This window comes from Thermobia domestica, chromosome 11, assembly GCF_964235325.1.
Source record: "Thermobia domestica chromosome 11, izTheDome1.hap1.1, whole genome shotgun sequence".
Taxonomy (NCBI): Eukaryota; Metazoa; Arthropoda; class Insecta; order Zygentoma; family Lepismatidae; genus Thermobia; species Thermobia domestica.
The window spans coordinates 128,787,466-128,813,226 of NC_137464.1; the positions used below are offsets into that span (position 1 = coordinate 128,787,466).

The window sequence follows — 25,761 nt, forward strand, 5'->3', positions numbered from 1 at the left end:
GGGGGGAGCGTCGCTTTTTTTGTTCAAAATAATATAAGACCCTTAGGTGCAATATACATATATATTTTTCAGGGTCTCATTATTTAAAAGTGCTCAATCAATGCTAGAAGCTAACTTTAACTGAGCCTAAATGAATGGGAAATGAACACGGAAATCTTACAGTTTTCCTGGTAATTCAGTATTGGATAATTCTACCACCATCTGCACTGATTTTTAAATTTTTCGTTTTATTTATTTGCAGCAAATCTAGTTACTCGAGAGAAAACATTCTTCAATCAAAATATTTAATCTGAAGATCAACAGGTGGTGTGTTGTACGACCTTGAGGAAAATAAATTTTTGGAATTTTTTGTTTGACGCTGTTGTGGAAATAGAGCAAATACACATAGTAAGTGAAATAAAATCGATCCGTTACTTGTTTACTCTGTAATCTTAATATCAGCTCGTAATTTTGTTTAATATTGGTAATGTAACTTTATATGGTCGTATTAATGAGAGAAGTTACTTTTTTTTGGGGGGGGGGGGAGGAGTTATTGGAAATGTACACGATGAGCAGTACAGTAGAAGAAATAACGAAAATACATCCGCCATTTGAAAGAAGACTACGTCGTATAATATTAATTCCCTCATTTCTCTTATATATATTAGTGTATATTAGTGTGATCAAGATCGCTGAAGTGGCAAAACACATTTGATAATGAAAAATACTATACCAACATACCATTTCAGGTGGTGATAATATTGACTTGATCCCAATTTGACTTACTAGTGTAAAATTTTCGAAAATTTTGAACATGTGGTAAAAAACCGTTTTTTCCGGTTTCTTTCCCCAAAAAAATTGGAAAAAGAACAGAAAATCTTTGTATTAGGTTAATTTTAGTAGTAATGGAAGTTTTTTTTTTTTTCGAACACGTGAAAAATGTAAGTTGTGAAATCTCAATATTGGGAATATATATATATATATATATATATATATATATATATATATATATATATATATATATATATATATATATATATATATATATATATATATATATATTTGGTCTAGGAATTAATTCGTGCGGTTTTACAAAAGATGGCGTAACTAGCTTATTGTCCCATAGTTTCGTTGATCCAAACATGCGTTGAAAACTACTGTCATTGAGCATCTTGTTTAGTATATGTCAGTTGCTTGAAGCGGAAACAACAACATTTTTTCTTCAACTGAAAATGGCGCATTTTGTGCCTGATAAAGTGTTTTTGCGGGGAGTTATTCTTCATTGCTTTAACATGAAGAAAAGTGCTACCGCAAGTCATCATATTTTAGTGGAAGTGTTCGGTGACCATGCTCTAGCTGAGCGAACGTGTCAGAAGTGGTTTGCACGGTTTAAAGGTGGTGATTTCAGCTTGGAAGACCAAAAGCAATTTGGACAGCCAAAAGAATTTGAAGATGAAGAATTGAGAGCATTGCTTGATCAGGATTCGTGTCAAACGCAGGACGAACTTGCAGAAGCATTTGGAGTTGAGCAAACAACAGTTTCCAAACGTCTCAAAGCCATAGGAATGATTCAAAAGATGTCTTATTGGGTTTCACATGAATTGAAAAGAAAGACGTTGAAAGAAGAAAAACCGCTTGCGAATTGCTGCTTCAAAGACAGAAAAGGAAGGGATTTTTGCATCGAATTGTAACTGGTGATGAGAAGTGGATTCATTACGAGAATCCTAAACGAAAAAAGGCCTGGGTGAAGCAAGGTGAACCAGGTCCTTCACAACCGAAACGAGATATTCATTGTGCAAAGGTTATGCTGTATATATGGTGGGATTTGAAACGTGTGGTGTACTATAAACTTCTGAAACTTGGTGAAACTATTAATGGACACCGCTATCGACAACAATTGATGCGTTTGAAGCAAGCTCTGGCCTGAAAACGACCAGAATGGAATAACAGGCATAATAAACTTATTTATTAAGATGATAACGCTCGACCACATGTCGCAAAACCGGTCAAAACCTATTTGGAAAATGTCGGATTGAAAGTGTTACTCCACCCGCGATATTCACCAGACACTGCTCCGTCTGACTACTACTTGATCGATTGCATGAATAACGATTTGATTGGACAGCGGTTCACTTCTTCAGAAAATATCGAAAAATGGATCTTTGATTAGATTGCGTCAAAAGATGAGGAATTCTTTCGACACGGAATCCGTAAATTGCCTGAAAGATGGGAGAAAGTAGTGGCTAGCGATGGACAATATTTTTGTTAACGTATTCATTTACTTTGTTTTTGAAATAAAGCTTCAATTTTTATTAAAAACCGCACGAATTAATTCCTAGACCAAATATATATATATATATATAAGCACTCAAAAATAAAACTGTTGCAATTATTCGTGAAAATTAACAGCACTCATGTCATGTATGTGCATTTTAGTCGTTTATTCGTAGATGTGCATTAATTACAGAACTTTTACAGTTACATACAAGTCTACCATCATAAAGCTTTTCTGTTCCAACAAATAGGGCTCTTGAATGAAACTGAGTTCTTAATATGCTCTTTGATCTGGTGAAGTGTTGTTAATTTTAATCAAATGACTTCTTAAAAGAAAGAGCAGTAAGTAAATCACTAATACTCGTGCACTAAAACATATAATTACTATTATTCAATATTCTAATATAGACTTTTATATAAAAACTTTATGTACAAAATCTTGTATGTAAACAAATACGTGTTCTCTAATGCAATAAATTATCTATATAAAGATAAAAATGGCTATGCTTGTAGCTTAAAAACTCTTGAACCATCCGACCGATCTCGATAAAATGTTCAACTTACAAGGGAAGAGAGGGAGATTATATATTGAAGTGGAAGATGGTTTGTACACCAATCGAAAGCACTAATGACGCCTATTACGAAACTAATAATTTTTTTCCGAATGCATATATTGTGCGAGTTATATGAATATACAGGGTGTCCAGAGAAACAGTTTCCGCCCCTAGAATTCGCAAACTGTGAGACAGATGCCAAAACAGGGAAACACGTGTTTGATCATTTTAAAAGTACAATGTATCAAAGCAAAAAGTGTTGTCCCAGGGCTACCCGCAGGGTCCTAGGAGGGGTCTAACTCAAAATTTTCAAATGGCAATTGAGGTTAACTAGCATAACGTTGGAAAACTGTCGTTTGTTACTTTATAAGTATAAATAACTTGACGTTTTTATATTGAAATAATTAAAATAATTAAAATAAAAGTACGAGACATTTACTAAACTTCTGTGATTCCGTTTATTTATATCATGCCATGATTCATTTTTTGTTAAGATATATATATAATATGAAATTCTTACTATATACGTCTCAGTCCGCGAGTAATGCTGATTCCTAATAGTTAACAGTTTCCGTTCCTCTGCGTGACGCCAATAGACGATGCTAATGTGCGAGCAGTTTGCAATTTAAAACTGTTATGATGGTTTAATTGTAATTTAAAAACTACATTGTTTTAAGTTAATTATTCCAAAATAGGACAAGAGCCATATCTACCATATATTTATAGTTGAGCATTAATATTTGTGTATTGCTATAGTAATTACGTTGTGATGGTTTAATTGCAGTTTAAACCAATATATAGTTTACTATGCCTGAGTTTTTAATATTTTTTCTCACAAACTTGGAATTTTGTGTTTCATTCTTATTTCTTCAACTTTGAATAGTGCAAATATTTTTTTCTATACCTCATGCTTTTTGGAATCAGGGTGGGAAAAAATTGTTTTTTTTTTTTTAAAAAAAAAATCATTTTTGTTGATTTTTTTGATTTAAGGTTGGTCTAAAGGAACAAGTTTTACCAATAGATGTCAGTACAGTCCTCGTATCTCTCTCATGTATTTTTTACCTTTCACAAAAATTTACGATTTCTCTTACAAATTTCAAACTACAGATTCCAAATTTTTCTAGAAGGAACTTCATAACCTATCAAAGGCAACAATCCGTGCCAATTTTTTATTTAGAATTTTTTAATTGTTGAAACGGCTTAATTGTTGAAACTGGATATCCAGATCTTTAACAATATGCTGTTTCAATAATGAAGAAAATTCTAAATAAAAAATTGGCACGGATTGTTGCCTTCGATGGGATATGAAGTTCCTTCTCTAAAAATTTGAAGTCTGTAGTTTGAAATTTGTAAGAGAAATTGTGAATTTTCGTGAAAGGTAAAAAATACATGAGAGAGATACGAGGACTGCAGTGGCATCTATCTGGAAAACTTGTCCCTTTAAACCAACCTTAAAACAAATCTTTCTCCTCGTATATTACAAATCGCGAACTGAATAGAAAGCATTAGAAATTGGTATTAAATGCTAATTATGCCATTTATGTATTGGGGTTGAATTTTTAATTAATCCCAATCGTTAACCTAAATCAGTCCCAAATATTATTTCTTAACCTTTTTAAATTATTTTTTTTTTTTTTGGGGGGGGGGTAAATTACAGACTTTCAGTCAAACAGCTACAGCATCATCCCTATTTATCTTAGGATCATGGTTCATACCTCATTTTCTTCGAAATAGAACAGCCTTTGAAACGGTAATATTCACATTTCTCTGTCATGTCCCTGAAGCGGGAAATTTTCAGAGAAATCGGGATTTTTTCAGAACTTTTTAAAAAATTTTGATCCCCTCTGGACTCCCCTCTGTTAACGGACAGATCTCAAAATCAACTGGGAAATACAAAGGGGTGTACTAAATATGTGTACAAAACTTCAAGCTTCTTTCTTGAATAGTAAGAGCGGGGAAAATACTTAACAATGAACTAAGAACATCTCCATAATGCCACAGATGACCCGGATGTAATATAAAAATTTTCTCAAACATCCCTATTTATCCTAGGATCATGATTTGTACATTATTCTCTTTAGAATAAAACAGATTTTCAAACGGTACCATTCAAATGTCTCCTTCGTGTATCTAAGACGGGAAAATCACACACAAAAAAGGGATTTTCTGTTAAAAATATCCTTTTTTTTAACTTCTCACCTCTCTGGACCCTTCCTGTTTTAAGGCAGAGATCTGAAACAAATCTGAAAAATACTAAGGGTGCACTGAATAAATGTGCAAAATTGCAATCTTTTAGGTGCAAAAATTAGCCCGCGAAAAATATCCCTCAAATACCTCAGATTCCCGTATAAAACAGGATCTCAGGTAACTGTTTCCTGAGACATCTCCATTTATCCTAGGACCGTGGTTCGTACATCATTCTCTGCAGAATAGAACAGCCTTTCAAACGGTACCATTTATATGTCTCCGTTTGAGGCGGAAAAATCGCAAAAAAAGCAATTTTTTGTTAAATATATCCTTTTTTAAATACATTTTTGCCCTCTGGACCCCCTCTCCTGTTTTCACGCAGAAATCTGAACAGCATCTGAAAAATACTAAGAGGTGCACTGAACAAGTGTGCAAAATTTCAGTCTTCTGAATGCAAAATGTAAGCCCGGCAAATAATAATAATAAGCATAACAAAAAATATCTTTTTAAATTTATTACACACTATGTCTCGACGCAGAAAGGCGTGAAAGCATATGAGGAGCGTTTTTTCAGAACTTGATAGAGCACAAATTTTGAGAACTGGAGGTATATATGGGGTAGGTATGCTTTTATGCTCCCAATCCAGCTGTGAAACCAGAATTGGCAAATCTCAATAGTGCCGTGTGTATAGCACACTGAATCACTCGATCACTCGTTTTGTAAGAACTCGATAGAGCACATGGACAGCAATTTCTCAAAACTCATACAACACATAGCCGAAACACCGACCTGACAACAAGGTCTCGCTTTACATGTACATCTGTGTCACTAGTGTTACATAGAATAAAATAGTCTCTCGCAAGCACAACCAAAGTCATGGATGAACGTACGAAGTTGTATCTGCTTTGTTGTATTTTCTGGTAGACCTTGAAAGAAAAATGGAAACGTACTATTCATCATTTTTCAGATTCATGTCCAGGTCAAAACAAGAACAACGTAGCAATGATCATGCTCATTGCATTTTTGGAATGAAGTATAAATTTACGTCTAAACGTCATTTCTTTCCTATCAGAGAACACAGATACATGGCTCCGGATCGTGTGTTTGGTAGGGTTGAGAAGGAGTACTACAAAAGAAAGGAAGTTATTTTGTAACCCAATGAATACTACAGAATCCTGCAAACTCATGGAGTTGTCAAAGTTCTCAACAGGAACTCGTAAATCAAAACACTGAAGGAGATATCTCAGAAGACTTTGAAAGTGAAGTTCCCATTTCACATAGGGATGCAATAGTCTTAACGTACAGAAATTATTCTACAGAAGTATGTACTGTTTCTGTAAGTGTGCCGTACACTTACACTAGGTTACATGTGGGGGTTTCTACTTTCAAATCTGGAATTAAAACATGCCACAAAGAAATGCCAAGGTCCTCATACCTACAGAAGATGAACATGGGGTCCAGTAATAAGAAGGACGTAAAGAAACTCATGCACTTTTTGAAATGCCAGAAGAAGCAAAAGGATTATATGAAGATGTTCTCAGAGACTGCTAACTACAACGCAAATATATGCTTCAATACTTACTACTGTAATCACTTTGTATTCTTACATTTTGCTGTTATTTTTTGAAATTTTCCGTGATGTCTATTATTTTTTTCATTCATGCAACAAAGTAGATGTAATTCATTACACTGTACACAAAACCAAATCAATTTAAAAAAATACTAATTAAAACTAAATGAAAAACACATTATGACGAAATAAAAATAAAATCACAACAACAATAAAAATAATAATACTTGCAGCAAATTCAGATTCAGTCACATTAATTTGCTTCCTGTCCATATTCTCTATCGAGTTTTGAAAAATACCTGCATTTTTTAAGTGGCCAATTTTATAACAAATATTTGTACCCTCTAGGAGATTCATGCTGTCTGAACGTGTCCCAGGATAATAACTGGAATTACCTACAACTATGTTTCTGTAATGAAAGGATATGTACAATAATAACAAAAATGCAATTGCTGTAAAAATGATGTTTTGTGCTCTATCGAGTTTTGAAAAAAACGTGTTCTACAATGCCTCCAGTCTTGAAAATCAAAACGAAGTGAAAAGCTTTATTGGTATATTTTTAATCCAATAATTAAGATTCTACCCTGCCACGCAAAAATAGGTGATATAATTTAAAAAGTTAAGCATTAAGGAAAAAGTACTACAACGTTTATCAAAACGACACTTTCCCAAAAGTTACTGATATTTGGCAGGACCTATTTTTAAAAAATCGGAACTAGCTTGCGGCATGAAATACATAAATTTCGCCTGAAGTTTTAAAATCTTAAAAAAAAAATCGAAGAGGGGATAGGACCCCTCTAAATGCCTGGGAACAAACAGACGCGCACACAAAAGAATTTTCGTCGTAAATGTCGATGGTGATTTCCCCGTTGGAATAGTTAACGATTTAAAAACACAAACCCAATGTTACGAAGAGAAGAAAGCAGGATTGCTCCGTTGTAAGCTGAAAACGGGATTTTCCCTCATCATCCTCTGCATGACACTTGTTTTCATACTATGCTGTACATTTGAGTCTCATTGTATTATGATTATTAACTTCCATAATCGAAATAACAGAACAGAAACGGGATTTTACTTATTTTCACATTAAATTAATTTATTTCGGAATAAGATTTAAATAAACAATTTTTATTAAAAAAAAATCAAGTTATTTAAATCTTGATTTAAATCAATTCACCCTGTTTGGAATCGATCAAAAGTCGGTCCAAACCACCATGAATTTTGTTAAAAGTAGAGTCAAACTCAGTCCCTCGACCATGAAATTTGCTAAGTAGGGAATCAAACCTCGGAACTTGGACCATGAAGTGTGACCTTGCGTAACACAGATCTTGATATTTGAAACCAACATTTTATGCGACACTTACTTGGGTTCCAAGATACTAAAGTAAATATGTGTAGGAAATACAGACCAAAATCTAATTAGGAGGAAAAAAAGAACTGAATGTTAGATCACTTAACATTCCAACTTGGTGCTGACAAGGGAACATCTTATATTGATAGTAACATTGTCCAATCAAACAATGCGCAAACGATACAGTAGTGAAGAAAAGTGAGAAGTCCAAAGTTTTAGGGGCCGACATCCAGAAACACGAGATACAGAGAATAGAAGGATCTAGAATCATGTGAAGATAGCAATGCAAAAGATACACTGACACAGAAAGAACTTCAAAATGATTAAAGTAATCAAAATGACATCTACACAACAGTATAGTAAGCAAACATTGTACCCACAGACATGCTTAATAACATCATATGTAAGGCAGTGTTGCCAACTGAGCACTAAATGAAGTTTTATTAAATGGCACATAACACAAATTATAACATCTTAGAAATCTAATTATGAGTAGAACCATACATGTGAAGTCGTGATGTACAATGTTGCCAAGCCCTATAAAAATTCCTATATGAAGTTTTGTGTGTTGTGTTTGATACAGTTCTGATTTTCCACTTGGGCAAAACTGCTTTGACACTGTGCTTCGTCCCTTATTTTTATACTTCAGTTATTATATTCTTGTTTGTGGTCTCAGGAATTCATATATACCTATCTTCAAACGTTGGCAACACTGTTCTTCAAGACGTCACAGTTATGGTTCTACTCATAATTAGATTTGCCAGATATAATTTGTATTCCGTGCCATTTAACAAAACTTCATTTTGTGCTCAGTTGGCAACACTGCCTTACATATTAAGTTAAGCATGTGTGTGGGTACAATGTTTGTTTACTATACCGTTGTGTAAAAGTCATTGTGATTACTTTAATCATTTTGATGTTCTTTCTGTGTCAGTGTATCTTTTGCATTGCTATCTTCACATGATTCTAGATTCTTCTTTCCTCTGTATCTCGTGTGTTTCTGGGTGTCGGCTCGTAAAACTTAGGATTTCTCACTTTTCTTCAATCCTCTATCGATTGCTCATTGCTTGATTGGACAATGCTACTATCAATATAAGATGTTCCCTTGTGAGTTTCAGTATACTCTAGGTGGTACATACTTGAACTACAGGAATAGGAAATTGATGTAGGACATAATGACTGAGATATGAGTCAGACTTGTCATATCTTGTGAATCATTATTTAGTCAACGGAAGCTTGTAGTCACCAGCAGTTTTAGGAATTTCTGCAGGTGAGGATGTCGATGTTGATCAATTTTCCTTTCTTAGTCCGTCCACGAATTTTCTGTTCAGTAGACAGCTTTTTTTTTTTTTTTTTTTTTTCGAGAAAGCTTTATTTCTTTGACTTCGCAAAGTTTACATATTGTCACTTGTTTCCTAATTAAAAAATGTCTTCAACGTGAAGAAATAGTTTGTGTTTGTTTATGTTCTTATGTTGGTTAGAGTTATGTAATTGTCTTGTAGCACCAGTGAACAATCACTATTTATCATAAAAGACTATGTCAGTCAACGCATGGATTCAGATCGATTCCTATCAGGGTTCTGTGATTTAAATCATAATTTAAATAGCGATTTAAATCACATGATTTTTTTTAAATCAATGATTTAAATCAAATTTATTTTTCTTTAAAACAAAATGCAGTACTTTTGAGCACTCTTAAACTCTAATCCAATTTAAATCTAAAATTCGTATCTTAATCCGTACTGTGTAGCGGCAGTGATGCCAGTTAATAGGATAATGAGAAGGAATGTTCTTAATAGATTACTTGGTTTATGCGTAGTGATAAAAGTTAGTTTATGATTCAAAAGAGATACATACTGAGCTGTTAAGATCAGATTTCCTTATTAGTAGATAGCTGTCAGACGATACCATATAAGTAATCTAAAATTAACGTTCAGCCAACTTCGTTCATCGATGTTCCGTTTATCAGTTCGTAGCTCACATATTTTAAGATCAGGTAGGATGCAAGTTTAAACTTTTTTTAAAAAAAAAAAAATAAATAAAAATAAAAATAAAAGATGATAAAAATTCCTGGGCCAAGAATTTTGACAATGCAGAATTCAATATTCACGATTTTCAGTTCAGAATTTTACATACCATGGCTGCTAATCTATATATATATACACTTTATATATATACACTTTATATTTATATATATACACTATATATATATATATATAAAATATATATATACACTTTTTTTTTCACCATAACTGCAAAATTATTAATAAAGACATTGAAAAATATATTTTTAAGAAATGGCATTTTTGATTAGAAACTACAAGCTGTTCGTTTATGGCATTGCCTACGTCCTGTGGTAAACTACTTTCTACAAACTACTAAACCATCTTACATAGTGTTGTATTATGTTGGTCATACTCAGTGTAGATAACTTGAAATTATTTATGTACGTATAACACAAAAACATATTATATATATATATATATATATATATATATATATATATATATATATATATATATATATTATGTTGATATACAAGTTTACCTCGAATACATTTACAGTTTTTAAGTGAAAGATAGTGATGTGTAACAAAATAAAATAAAGTATTTGCCTATACAATACATCTAGTGATTATTCCTCTTCCATAGGTAAATGTAAGTGCGTACAAGAAATGTGAACACATGGCATTATATAAAACGACACTGATTTAACATTATATAAAAATATACTGATATTTATTACGATATAGTAAAAATAGAAGAGTGTAAAAAATTATTCATTTTATAAACAAAAATATAAAATAGGCATATACTCACTCTGCAGTGCAATGCAAATTTTTGGACACGAGCATATTTAAATTCTTTTTGATTAAACTGAAAAAAAAAAAAAAGGCTTTATCAGTGCCTAAACAATTCCGTATTTTAGATTGTGCAAAATCAAAAGAAGAAAAAAATCTTTCTCAGTGTGTGTATCGATCACGAATCAGAAAACGGTCGTGAAAGTTAAGAAATTTAGCTTTGGGATCACGATTTTTTTGTACCTATACAAATATAAGTACAGACTGAAATATTTTGTTGTATAAAAGTCAAAATTAACCACCAAAAATATCTATGGTCTGCTTTAGACGCTACCAAATCCCAATCAAAACACGCTTCTATCGCTTGCATGAAAATTCGGCCTAATTCGCTCTTGAGAATGTTAGGAAATTTTATTGTTTGTTAAAGAAAAGATCACGAAAAAGTCACGAAATTTCATTTTGAAATTTTAGCGGACACCCTGTTTCAACCCCTGCAGATGAACAGAAGCTGTAAACACCTGCATAATTGGCTTCATACTTCCATGTCAAGCATAATTGCTTTTGATTTCCACCATTCAATGGCTGTTACACCGTGTAGAACTTAGTCAGTGAAAATCACGCTAGAGAAAGGAGAAGACGTCGCTTGAAATTTAATTACCATGGACAGTAAAGAAGTACCACCATAAGCTTCTGCAAATTTCAAAGCTAAATCGTTTCCTTCAGTAGTTTATTTGAATTTTCGCTGTTTCGGAATGAGTAGGTAGGCCAAGAAATAGGGAGGCGTTAATGCTTCCGTATACCTGTTTTCATATTTATTTTCTATTTCCTCGTCTTGGAGTGCGTCTTTTAACTCTTCATGAAGACACTTCCATATTCCTACAGCGTCAGATATTGTTTCATTTTTTTGAATTCTGCCCAATGCAACAGAGATCGGCTTGAGACTTTGGACCACGTGTCCTACATTTCTTTTAATATTTACATTTTTTGCTTTTTATTGTATAGTTTTGTCTATTTTTGATCGATTCTTCACATACATTAAACAAAACTGGCCAGTTTTTAATGTCACTCTTGTCACACCCAGAATCTTCCACTAGTTCTGCTTTGCATACTTCTAAATGTGTCTTCAGCTGGATAACAAGATCTTGCATGTCTAAGCCACATACCTGTATTTTGCTTGAAATTCTTTCTCGGTTTCAATTCGAATTCGGACTAAAAAAAAGAAAACTATACGTTGTCTTCCTTTCAATCAATCATTCAGATTTGAACTCCCGAGATCAAGGTGACCACCCACTGTTACAAGTTAAGAGAACAGTGATGTACTGCTCCTGGCTAATAGTCACGTATGAGAAACACCTTTCAGAAAACACACCATAAATATCGGGAAACCCCCAATTTTGCTTTTAGTCTAACTAAAAGAAACTGGGAAACCTCAGTAACCTATCAAAAACAAAATAACAAAAATGAATGTTTAAATTTTATTTAAAAAAAAAATCAAATACTAGTGATTTAAATAAAAAAAATCGATTTAAATCAAAAAAATCAACAGAAATGATTTTTTTTAAAATCATGATTTTTTCAACCCTGATTCTTACAGATTGCTATGAGATTTTATATTCTAACCGCCATCACTGGTGTGTGGATCAAGCGGTCGGGTTGATTTGTGAAGGAGTTTCGAAACTACAGATCTGCAGAGTTCACAGATTTTACCAAAAATTGCGTGAGTTAGATTCGTTCGATTACCAAAGAAAGGACCTAGGACGTTGGTTAAAGTGTCATTTTCAAGCTAATATGGTATATAGCAGATGGTATATACCATATATCAGCTTTCAGATGGTATATAGCATCATAGATTTTTTTTTTTAAGTTTTAGATATTCAGGGCAGGTTTCCACCTGTGTGATTGTATATAGTGCTTGTGTAAGGAGTTTTTCGAAATAAAGCTTTTTGAGAAAAGTTAAATTTTAAATTACTTGTAACTTTGTTTCTGTTTATTCAAAATACATCATATCGTGGAATACATCATATTCCACACTCAGTACTTGGGATCTGGATTGCCCAGCCTCACTCGCGTTATTACTGTTGTAGAAGTCTCCAAGTTCGGTTGTTTTCCGACGTTTGTGATATTGTAGCATCCTTAGTTTCCAACTCTGAATAACAAGTTTAGTACTGTAAGTTTTCGTTTGACACATAGATTTGATAATCTGATGTATTGAAGAGTATGCGAAACGTTCCTCTGTCAATATTTGCAACTGTGTATAATGTGAAGTAAATGTAAATAACTCATTAATTATTGACTGATTTCAACTGCAAGCAGTGAAGATGAGTGGAAAACGTAATGAGAAAATACAAAAGGTTGTTAGGTTTTGTTCTGTTCGTGTGCCTCTGTCACTTGGGGAATGACGCTAGATTTCTGTGTGGAGTTGGATGTGAGTGAGTGTCATCAAATGATGCCAAAATTACATTGTTAATGGAGAAAGGTAAGTCATGTTCTTTTGCCGTGCTCATTTCTCTTACATACACATAGTAAAACAGTGTCCGTAATGTGTATTCACACTCAGAGTGACTACGTCCATAACTGTTTTAGCTCGTTACACAAAGCATGAGTCCGTGGCGAAAGTTGCCCACGAAAAGTACCAGGAAGAGGGCTTCAAAGAAAGTGATACGTAAGTTTTACAGTGTGACGGTGACTCGCCGATTGGATTCGCAGGAAAACCTACTGACCTAAGGTCGATGGGCCAGCGATTCAATTTGGCACCTTCAACTGTGAACATAGCCATTCGTATACGGCTTCAGTTGAGGTACATCCATAAGGCTTAGTACACAATCTGCTTCCATGTCACGTTACAGAACGAAAAACAAATTACTGGTAGGTGTATAAAAGGTACTTCACGAGTTCCAAATGGAAGACAGTCTTCACAATGGATGAAGCACACATCATGTAACTACTTCTGGTTACATTCGAGCGTTTATGCACTGTGCGAAGAGCCGCCACAACTTTGTTCACCAATGTCGGGAAAATTTCTCGCGAAGATTTTACGGGATTCAGTTATCTGAGAAAGTTGATGAAATGCAAGTTTCAAAAAAGTGTGAAAATGAACCAGGGTTTGAAAAAAACCGGGCTTTTTTGAAAAAGCCCAGCCCATATGGGTTTTTCGGGTATTTTCGGGTTTAATTAGGTTTTTTCGGGTTTAATCTGTTTTTTCTCGAAATATTTCAATATCTTCGGGGTAAAAGTGTTAAAATGTGATTTATATTTGTGATTTATATTTCAAGATTGCCATTGTCACAACTTGCAACAATTTTTTTCTTACTGCTGTTTTGAAAAAAATAGCCGCCATTTTGAAATTTTACATTCGATCGCCGAGAAAATCTATACAGCAAATTTAGCATATCTCGTGCTTTCACCGTCAAAATTTCAATTTTGACTGAAAATTGCGCTTCGTAGCGTGGATACTCGCTGTTTTGAAAAAATGGCCGCCATTTTGAGATTTTACGTTGGTATGCCGCCAAAATCTATACAGGAAATTTAGTGTGTCTCGTGCTTGTATTCTGAAAATTTTAACTTAAAAGGCCAAAAGTTGTACCCTGTAGTGTGTGTGGTAGAGGCAGACAAACGAGTTGAGTTGAATTTGTGTTTAACGTCTCTTTCAGCAGCGAAGCTATATGAGACGGGGCCTACTGATTAACGTGGAATCCGAACCATATGAGCTCCCTCCGGGAGGCAAACCCGGGTCCCACGCCGAAGACGCGTACACTAACCGCATAGCCATGAAAGAGCTCGGCAGGCAAACGAACAAATGCAGATCAAGTCATCCAGAAGCCTGACTGACGTTCGCCAAATATGAATACCAAAAGGGGTCTATTAATTTAAAACAAAGGTACAATTCCTGTTGTATGAAATAAATAAATGTTTTAAAATGTCTTATATGAAATTAACATCTTCCAGCGTAAATAAACCTGCCATATTTTCTCCATGAGAATACGGGACACCTCAGTTCCCCCCTTCCTCAACTCTCCCAACACAATGCAATGAACTGTAGTCTGGTTATGAACAAATGTATAATAGGCCGCGGTGGCTAAGCGGTAGAGCGTTCACCTCTAGTTCATGGGGTTCCTAGTTCGATCCTAGCTCGCGCCAAGTGAGCTTTGTTGTGGACAAACACCTTGTGCGTGGGTTTTCTCGAGATTCTCACGTTTCCTCCCACTTTCTTCATTCTGTCATTTCATTCATTTCTCATCATCACCATCACCTTGAGCATAGCAGGCATAACCGTGAGACTAAAAGATTTTTTTTTTCAATAATATAATAGGCGAAAGTTCACTAAGCAGCAGCTGCTTTTCTCTGTTCGTACCCTGCAATTAATTGTATAGACTGAAGATGCCTAAAAACGTAAGATGTGCTATAAAAATGCTTTACAGAAAAACAATATGCAAATTATTTAAATCAGTGGTACAATCTACTTTCAATATTTTTCGCGCGTTTAGCAATATCTCCTCCCCGATAAACACCACCTTTACGAAGACACTTATGTGTCGGGTGGGGAGGATTGCGTGCTACAGTGAAATTTAGAGCTGTGTCGGTGGTAGTTCACTAAGGGCCACCCCTACCGAATTGGTCTAAATGGAGTAGCCAGACGAAGAGTGTTCTGGGAGAAGGCAGCAGTTCTCCAGTAGCCAAGTTGGCGGAAATCATAGCGATTAGTACGGCAACTTGGACATTAGTCCCAGGCGTGGTCAGAGTGCTTTAACGGCTGGGATACTGCGGGGTGGGAGGCAACGGGAAACCACCACTCTATTTTCCTTAGTTTGCTGGCAGCAAAAAGAGAACATGAACAATGGTCTTTCGCAGGTCAAAATGTAGTTCCGGAGGTAAAATATCGCCCCATTCGGATCTCCGGGAGGGGGATGGCTTGGGAAGGACTATTGGACGAGAAAGTAATAATGGAGGGAAGACAGACAGAGAAAGAAAGACAAGGAAGAACAAAAGGTTTAGGATAATTACATGGAACGTACATACTATGTTACAGGGAGGAAAATTAGAAAATCTTAAAGAAGAAATGAAACAAAATAATTTAGATTTGGTAGGCGTTTGTGAAGTTAGATGGGAAGATAATGGGGTATTCAACAGCGAAGGATATAGAATGTTTTACTCAGGTAATGAAAAGGGCGGTCATAATGGCGTAGGAATAATTCTTGGAAAGCGCTTAAAGGAGAAGGTAGTAAAAGTAGCATTTATTGATGATAGAGTTATGATGTTAAGACTTAAAGGGAAAATGAAGGATCTAGTGGTGATACAGACATATGCACCGACGACGTCGCATGCAACTGAAGAAGTAGAGGAAAATTATGAGAAAATAGAAGAAATTATAGATAGGGAGAAGAAGGGTGCATGCATAATTCTAATGGGAGATTTCAATGCAGTTGTGGGAGAAAAACAGGAAGGTAGTATAGTAGGCAAATATGGTTTAGGCGAAAGAAATGAAAGGGGAGAGGGACTGGTGAATTTCTGTAGACAGAATTCACTAGTAATTGGGAACACTTGGTTCAATCAGCACAAGAGAAGAAGATATACATGGAAATCACCAATAGACGGCGGAAGATATCAGATAGACTATGTTATGATTCAGGACAGGTATCGGAATAGTTTAAAGAACGCGAAGACTCTTCCCGGGGCTGATATTTTCTCTGATCATAATCTTGTGATGGCCGAAGTAGATATTCAACTGAAAAATGTAGGCAGAAGAAAAGTAGGTAACAAAGTGTTGAATACTGAAAAGTTGAAAAACGAGGAAATAAGAAATCTTTTCGTTGAAAAATTCGAAGAAAAATGTTCAAACGAGGAAAGCACGGTGGGAACATATTAAACGTTGCTTACAGCAGGCTGCAGAAGAAGCAGTAGGTTACCGCGAACACAAAAATGCTAAGAAACCATGGGTTACAGAGCAGATGTTGCATAAAATTAGGGGGAGGAAGATGTGGAAACAGGTTGATACAGAAGAGGGCAGAAAGATGTACAGGAAGTTAAATAATGAATTACGAAGAGAAACAGACAGACAGACAGAGCGAGGGAAGAGTTTTACAAAAAAAAAAAAAAAAAAAAAAAAAAAAAAAAAAAAAATGCGAGGACATAGAAGAATTAGAAAGAGTTGGGAAATATGAGGAAATGTACAAGGAGGTGAAATCTATGGAATTTCGGAGGAAACAAGGGGGTATTATGATGGCAGTAGAAAATAAGAATGGGAAGGTAGTCAGCGAGAGAAATGAGGTCATAGGAAGGTGGAAAGAATACGTTGAAGACTTATATGAGAGTAGGGATAGACCATGTAGCCTAAATGTTGAAGTAGAAAATGAAGTAGACGATAATGATAAAGGATTTAGTATTCTTCGGGATGAGTTTGAAAAGGCTATATCCGAGATTAGGAATGGAAAGGCAACCGGAATAGATAGCATACCAATTGAATTCATTAAAAATATAGGAGACAAGGGAAAGAAAGAATTGTTGCGACTATGCAATGAAATATATGAAACAGGAGAATGGCCAAAAGACTTTCTGAAAACGATCATGATACCGATGGCTAAGAAATCAAACCCAAAGAGATGTGAGGAGTATAGAGCTATTAGTCTCATATCTCATTCAGCTAAAATTCTGCTCCGAATACTGAACAGAAGGTTATATGAAGGAACAAATAAAGATGTTGAGGAGGAGCAGTTCGGGTTCAGAAGAGGCAAGGGCACAAGAGATGCAATTGGATTATTAAGGGCGATCGATGAAAGATTTATAGAAAAAGGGAAAGAGGTGTATGTTGTATTCATTGATCTAGAAAAGGCTTTTGACCGAGTGAATTGGGAATTGTTGTTGGGAGTTCTAACGAAGATAGGGTTGGAATGGAAAGTTAGAAGACTCATAAGAAACTTATATATGAACCAACAAGTAAGTGTGAGGATAGGGGAAGAAATGACGGAAGAGAGTGCAATTGGAAGGGGAGTTCGACAAGGATGCTGCCTCTCGCCAACACTACTTAATGTCTATCTAGAAGAGATAGTGAAAAAGAGCCTACATGATGATGATGGTATTTCGGTAGGAGGTAGAATGATAAGATGCATAAGATTTGCAGACGATATGGCCCTTGTTGCAGAATCTGAAAAGAAAATCAATAAAATGTTAGAAAAAATGAGAAAGGGCTTTGAAGAATATGGGATGAAAATAAATGTTAGAAAGACAAAAGCCATGGTGATTGGAACGAAGGGGTCTGTGTCAAGTATAAAAGTAGGAGGGGAGAAAATAGAACAAGTGAATAGTTTTCGATACCTGGGTAGTATTCTTAGTAATGACATGAAGTGCGAACGTGAAATAAAAGCAAGGATAGGAATGGCGAAAGAAGCCTTTAGGAGGAAGAAAAGTCTGTTTTGTGGGACCTTGAATAAAGAGTTGAAAAAAAAAGACTCATAAAGTGCTTCGTGTGGAGTGTTGTACTGTATGGGGCGGAAACGTGGACATTACATAAAGGTGACGAAAATCGACTGGAAGCCTTCGAAATGTGGGTGTGGAGAAGAATGGAAAGAATTAGTTGGGTCGAGCGGAAAACGAATGAGAGAGTGTTAGAAATGGTGGGTGAGAAAAGAACACTTTTAGATAGTATTAAGAAGAGGAAAAGAAACTGGTTGGGACATTGCCTAAGAAGAAATTGTATCATGAGAGACGTCCTAGAAGGTATGGTGGCGGGAAAGAGAGGGAGGGGGCGAAGGAGACTACAATTGATGGATGATATTAAACAGAAACATCATACGCGAAGACGAAGAGGTTAGCGGAGGACCGTGGAGCATGGAAGCTTCTCAGCTGCGGCAAGTAACCTGCCAATAAAGGCAGAATACCTATGATGATGAGCAATATCTATTTACATGGCTGTATCTGCCAAAATTACGTTCGTCAGTTTAATCTGATGAGCTGATTTTTCTCCTTGTATCGTGTGTAATTGTCAGGAACGGATTTACATTTTTCTAAGATCTGGGCCAAAGCACAATTCTGTGCCCCTAGCCTCTGAAAATGATTATAATTCTTGTTAACTTATCTAATGTGTTGCTGAAGAAAAGGTTAGTCATCTTCCCTGTGTTTGTAAATGTAGAAATCAAGTGCAATGGAAAAAGTAGCATTGCAAATTTCGCTCGCTATCAAGTCGAACAGGGTGGTGTTATAACTTTCTCGAAACTGTTACATGCAACAGCGTACTATTCATTCACTAATTACAGGATTCCCAGCCAATGTCACAATTTTTTGTTTTTCACTTTTCGAATAAGCTGATATTGATAGCAGAAATGGAACGGAGTTAAAATACGGGACATTTCCCTGTCCCGACTAAATTTACGGGGACGCGGGACACTCGGGCCGAAAAACGGGACACATTCGTTTTTTACGGGACGTATGGCAGGCTTAAGCGTAAAATAAATAGTTTTATTGTTGAAGTATTCATTTCCGATCCTTCTGCGTTTAATTCGGGAATTTCCCGAGCACTTCTTGCATGGCGTGTACATCAAAACTTCCACTAGTACGGAAATTTGAACTTAACACTTGAAATAGTAAGCGTTACATAGTCTTCGGAACCCCGAGCATTAAGCTTCTTAAATTTGACAAGAATTTTTACGCTATTGCTGGTGTTGATTTTACAGAATGCTTATTTGAAGAGTAGCAACAAATGACTGAATTAAACTGTTTTTGTTGGAAAACCAAATTTCAGTTGAAGAACCTTGTGTTTTACATCAAAGGTAAGAAATAATACTAATAGTTTTACTAATGTATTTACATATATACTATTAGTACCGGCACCTATGATCTTAAACCCGTCAAACGTGTGAGTGATAATGTCCCTCGGTATCGCCAAGTCGACGAGCATACTATTCACGGAAAATATTTTCTAAAGTACAAATTTGCTTATTTTACTTCAAATAGGCTATAAGCATAAGCCATACATTAATTTGTTCTATAACTACCTTAAGCTAAGGTAAGGTTTTTTTTTTTAAAAAAAATTCATTTAGTGCATTCAGAACTTTATAAAGGTCTTATGTTGAATGTTGTATACCTTAACGTGAAAGCCTCTAATTCGCCCAAGGAAAGTCTCAAATCTGATAAAAATCACTTACAATGTGATCACCTTAGTTGTATCAATAATATACTAACAAATAGGTCAAAAACCCAGGTGGGTTTGAAAGTGGGTTTTTTCAGGTGGGTCCAACCCGAAAAAACCCACCAGGTTTTTTCAGGCTGGGCCCACTTGGGCAAACCCTGAAATGAACGCAAAATACTTTCAGGAATTCCAAAATATTGCCTATCTTTCGGATCGACAATCTAACAACTTTCGTAACAGTGTGGACGCCAATCAGGTAATAATCCATATGGGCAAAGCCTCAGGTTGTATAACCGGAACATTTTATGCCAGAAAACGGAACGGCGATTACGAATTCATGTCAGTCCGTTTTCAAGATTCCTGTGAAATGCCCTGATGCCAATCCATTGGATTTCTGCAGCTTTGACCTGTCTCCAGCATCAGCGTCCGCACACACTTGCCTGTCTCTGAAAAGCGTGCAGGAAGGAGTGGAACCGAATTCCCTTGCCCCGTGCTTTATTTGAATTTTCTCCAATAGAAACGGGAGGTAGTCCACAGTACTGATTCCAATACAACACTGTCAGTGGCGAAGTTTCTCGTATAAGTTGAATTCCTTTCAAAAGCAGTCCGATATATGGTGAGATAAATTCGCTCTGATAAATTGCGTTTTCAGTCTCAAGCAGTAGATTTTTATGGGAATGCCTTGTAGAACATGTATGTATATACCATATTGAATCAAAATCGAATTTATTTTTTACAATAGTTACGGTGAAACATATAAATATATATAAAATTCGGGTGAAAAATTGACATAATTCTTCCCCCCTCCCCCGAAGTATTGGGAATAGACTGAAATAGTGTGACGTCACATCCTCGTTGCCATGGTGATCGCAGTTTTTTTCTAAACAACATGGCCTACGAACCTAAGTCAAAGCGAAAACAGTGACATATTAACTTCTGGATTGCAAACATTAGATTAAAAGGAATACTTGTATATGTAAAAAGGATTTCCAGTGAATGAAACTACGAAAAGATAGAAAAACAAGCAATTTGATAAATAATATGATAAAATATGACAAGCGTTGAAAGTAAAATGTTTCCTTTGATACCGTAGATTTTGTGTATTTATCTATACATTTGGAGGTTACATTAAATGTCAAAATACTTAACTTGTTTATTATCGGATATTAAACTTAAATAATTCTGGAAAATCTTTATTTAGTACCATCAGTATCACACTTACATTGCATTATCTTCATTGCACTGTTTCACTTAAACAAAGCTGACAAACAGCGCTAAATGTGTGATAATGTTGGTTTCATGCACAGTCATCTTAAACTGAGAGTTAAAAAGAAAAAAAAAATCAATGTATTTGGTCTAGGAATTAATTCGTGTGGTTTTACAAAAGATGGCGTAACTAGCTTATTGTCCCATAGTTTCGTTGATCCAAACATGCGTTGAAAACTACTGTCATTGAGCATCTTGTTTAGTATATGTCAGTTGCTTGAAGCGGAAACAACAACATTTTTTCTTCAACTGAAAATGGCGCATTTTGTGCCTGATAAAGTGTTTTTGCGGGGAGTTATTCTTCATTGCTTTAACATGAAGAAAAGTGCTACCGCAAGTCATCATATTTTAGTGGAAGTGTTTGATGACCATGCTCTAGCTGAGCGAACGTGTCAGAAGTGGTTTGCACGGTTTAAAGGTGGTGATTTCAGCTTGGAAGACCAAAAGCAATTTGGACAGCCAAAAGAATTTGAAGATGAAGAATTGAGAGCATTGCTTGATCAGGATTCGTGTCAAACGCAGGACGAACTTGCAGAAGCATTTGGAGTTGAGCAAACAACAGTTTCCAAACGTCTCAAAGCCATAGGAATGATTCAAAAGATGTCTTATTGGGTTTCACATGAATTGAAAAGAAAGACGTTGAAAGAAGAAAAACCGCTTGCGAATTGCTGCTTCAAAGACAGAAAAGGAAGGGATTTTTGCATCGAATTGTAACTGGTGATGAGAAGTGGATTCATTACGAGAATCCTAAACGAAAAAAGGCCTGGGTGAAGCAAGGTGAACCAGGTCCTTCACAACCGAAACGAGATATTCATTGTGCAAAGGTTATGCTGTATATATGGTGGGATTTGAAACGTGTGGTGTACTATAAACTTCTGAAACTTGGTGAAACTATTAATGGACACCGCTATCGACAACAATTGATGCGTTTGAAGCAAGCTCTGGCCTGAAAACGACCAGAATGGAATAACAGGCATAATAAACTTATTTATCAAAATGATAACGCTCGACCACATGTCGCAAAACCGGTCAAAACCTATTTGGAAAATGTCGGATTGAAAGTGTTACTCCACCCGCGATATTCACCAGACACTGCTCCGTCTGACTACTACTTGATCGATTGCATGAATAACGATTTGATTGGACAGCGGTTCACTTCTTCAGAAAATATCGAAAAATGGATCTTTGATTAGATTGCGTCAAAAGATGAGGAATTCTTTCGACACGGAATCCGTAAATTGCCTGAAGGATGGGAGAAAGTAGTGGCTAGCGATGGACAATATTTTTGTTAACGTATTCATTTACTTTGTTTTTGAAATAAAGCTTCAATTTTTATTAAAAACCGCACGAATTAATTCCTAGACCAAATATAAATGCCTTTTCTTATCCATCCAGCGTGATGATGTAGGCCTGGAGCTCGAAATGACTGTCATTGCATCCAGGACAATCTCAAATATTAGAGAGAAACACAAAAGTTCCTGATAATTATCTCTAGGCTTCAAGAGCACTTGGTAAATATTTTAACATCTGATATCGTAGTATGCGCATCAAATATGTCGTCAGTTGTCTTTCGGAAATCATCCTGATTTATTGATGACCACTGTTTGTGAAATCGTTTGAACAATGAAATTGATAGACCTTTTGTTGGACCCAACAAACACTTGAATACATTAGAGAGGACTACATCCATAATATGAAGACGCCATCATAATGAAAGCTACGAACTTATATCTATCCGGCTATTAGCACAGCTACTGTGTTAAATTACATTGTAGTCTGGACTAGTGTTGTAAAATTTCCGGAAATTTTGAACAGGTTGGTAAAAAAAACGTATTTTCCGGTTTCTTTCCGGAAAAATTGGGAAAATAACAAAAATCTTTTTATTAGGTTAGTTTTACTAGTAACGGAACCATTTTTTTCGAACGCGTGAAAAATGTAAACTGAGAAATTTCAATATTGTGAATATTTAAAAAAGAAGCATTCGAAAATAAAACAGTTGTAGTTATTCTTGAAAATTAATAGTCGGAACTGATTTCCTTTATGTGCCTTTTAGTCGTTTACTCCTGGTTGTGCATTAATTACAGAACTTTACAATTGCATACATATCTACCATAATGAAACGTTACTGTTGCATCAAATAGACCTCTTGAATGAAACTTGAGTTCTTAATGTGCTCTTTGATCTGGTGAATTTTGTTAATTTCAACAAAATTACTTAAAAGAGAGAGCAGTAGGATAATTTCTAATACTCATGCACTAAACATATAATTACTATTGTTTAATATTCTAATATACACTTTTATATAAACTTTATGTACAAAATTTTATGTAAACGAATACCTGTTTTCTGGTGCGACAAATTATCTATAAGACGAAAGTGACTATATTTGTAACTTAACAACTCTTGAACCACCAAACTGATCTCGATAAAAATTTTCAACGTAGATGAGGTTCGGGCCTGGGATGGATTTTACCATTTTACTTTGAGAGTGCAGAGGGAGATATATATATTGAAAATTACCGAACTCATAGTTTTCGGAGTTGCTGAAATGAACAGTGACATTTCCGATGAAGCTTAAATTCAAATTCAGCACTGCAACTTTGGGGACGGGAGATACATAAAATGATCAAAATGACCGATATTAGTGTCAAATCCATAGTTTTCGTGGTTACTGAGATGAACAGTAACTCTTCCGATGGTGTTTAAATAAAAATCAGGAGAAGGAAGGGAAGATATTGAAAATAGCCAATATCAGTGTCGAATCCTTAGTTTTTGGGGTCGCTGAGGTGAACAGTGACACTTTCGATGCCGTTTAAATCCAAATTTATCTGGAAGAAGAGGGAGATATATAAAAATGATGAAAAATGATCGATATTAGTGTGAGTCCGTAGTTTGCAGGGCCGCTGAGATGAACAGTGACATTTCCGATGCAGTTTAAATCCAAATTCAACGCCGAAACTTTAGGGAGGGGAAAGGGGATGATATATAAAAAAAATGATCAGAAATGACTAATATTAGTGTCGAATCCAAAGTTTTTGGGGTTGCTGTGATGAACAGCAACACTTCCGATGCCGTTTAAATACAAATTCAGGACCGCAACTTGGGTAGGAAGAAATATATAAAAATGACTGAAAGTGGCCGATATTAGTGTCAAATCTATAGTTTTCGGAGTCGCTGCGATAAGTAGTGACATTTCCGATGCTGTTTAAATGCAAATTCATCCACACAACTTGGAGGCAGATATATATATATATAAATATGATCGAAAATGACCGATATTAGTGTCGAATCCATAGTTTTTGGGGTCGCTAAAGTGAATAGTAACACTTCCAATGCCGTTTAAATCAAAATTCATGCTCGTAACTTGGGGGCGGGAGAGACGGGAAATATATATAAAAATGATCGAAAATGACTGATATTAGTGTCGAATCCGTAGTTTTCGGGGTAGCTGAGATGAACAGTGACACTTCCGATGCCGTTTAAATCCAAATTCAGTCCCCATTAGTTACTCCTAAAGGGATGAGTGACATGTAAAAGTGACTGATACTAGTGTCGAATTGATAGTGTTTGGGGTCCCTAAGTTCATTGGTGACAGTTTTGGTGCCCTTTATACCCAAAATGAAATTTATTCTCCCCCTGCGAGGAACGAGTATTCTGCTAGTCTTTAATAAAAACGAACGGAAATTCCACATGTTAAATTCTTCAATATATTTGTCACTGTTCAAATTTACACACTTGTGCAATGCATGTGCGTATATGTAAATAATAAAGTGTTTTTTTTTTTTTTGTTTTTTTTTTTTAATCAGAAAACTAAAAAGTAAAATTAAAAGCCGTTGCTTTAAGTATTTTTCCTGCTATCGAAATACGTTGTATATATGCTGTAGACACGTTACAGCAAATAAAATTAGTTTCAGGCGAAGAAATAGTTTTTAAACTATATTTTCCGGCTTTTGTCAATATTTTCAAACAAAAGATTTTTTCTAATGGTTTCAAAATTTCCGGAAATTTTTTACAGCACAAGGAGGATACGCATATCCATAAAATATATATTTAATATAGTGGTATTAACTAAAATGATTCTGGCCCTGTTATTTTAACACTTCCTTGCTATAAAACGGTAACTTTATAAGATTACTTAGCGTTTATATTAATTAAGCTAACTAGGATTATATTTTTGTATCTTTTGTAGCCATAACTCTATTCTATCACGGTGCTAACTTTAAAGGAGTGGTGCAATGCCAGAAAATTTCCCTATTCTAATACAAGAAACTTAACTACTCAATGATATTAACTGTAAACTAGTAAATATAAAATAGTTTTCATTTTAAAAGCATAATGTAGTAAAATATTCGAAAATTTCAATTTTTCCCAATTTTTCCGTTTTTTTTCAAGCTCGGGAAAAAACGGTAAAAAACTTTTTTTAACCCAAAATTTCCGGTTTTTTTCCAGGCCTTTACAACACTAATCTGGACACTTATAATATAGTACACAGGAATATAATGGGGTGTATACCCATTACCCATCTAATGTTTTTATAGTGTAGCATATATTTACCTTAAATTTACGAATACGGAGGTGGGCATACTCTATTTCTGAAAACGATCCAGCGTATACCTCCCAAGAATTTTAGCAGTAGATCATTGGTAAAACTACATGAATAAA

At 35.2% G+C, this 25,761-nt stretch overlaps 2 protein-coding genes across 3 annotated transcripts in view; both read left to right on the forward strand.

The window, feature by feature from the left end:
* Positions 1 to 310: 310 nt before the first annotated feature.
* snRNP-U1-C (small ribonucleoprotein particle U1 subunit C) overlaps positions 311 to 25,761 on the forward strand; it is a 272,411-nt gene continuing 246,960 nt past the window's right edge. Inside the window, exon 1 of one of the 2 annotated variants that reach the window (XM_081731125.1) lies at positions 311 to 387. The gene's annotated coding sequence lies outside the window, so the exon portion shown is untranslated. The remainder of the gene's footprint in view (positions 388 to 25,761) is intronic. The other variant, XM_081731124.1, reaches the window with a different exon arrangement.
* Positions 311 to 25,761, forward strand: part of cni (protein cornichon) — an 89,870-nt gene continuing 64,419 nt past the window's right edge. Inside the window, exon 1 of the mRNA XM_081731126.1 lies at positions 311 to 387. The gene's annotated coding sequence lies outside the window, so the exon portion shown is untranslated. The remainder of the gene's footprint in view (positions 388 to 25,761) is intronic.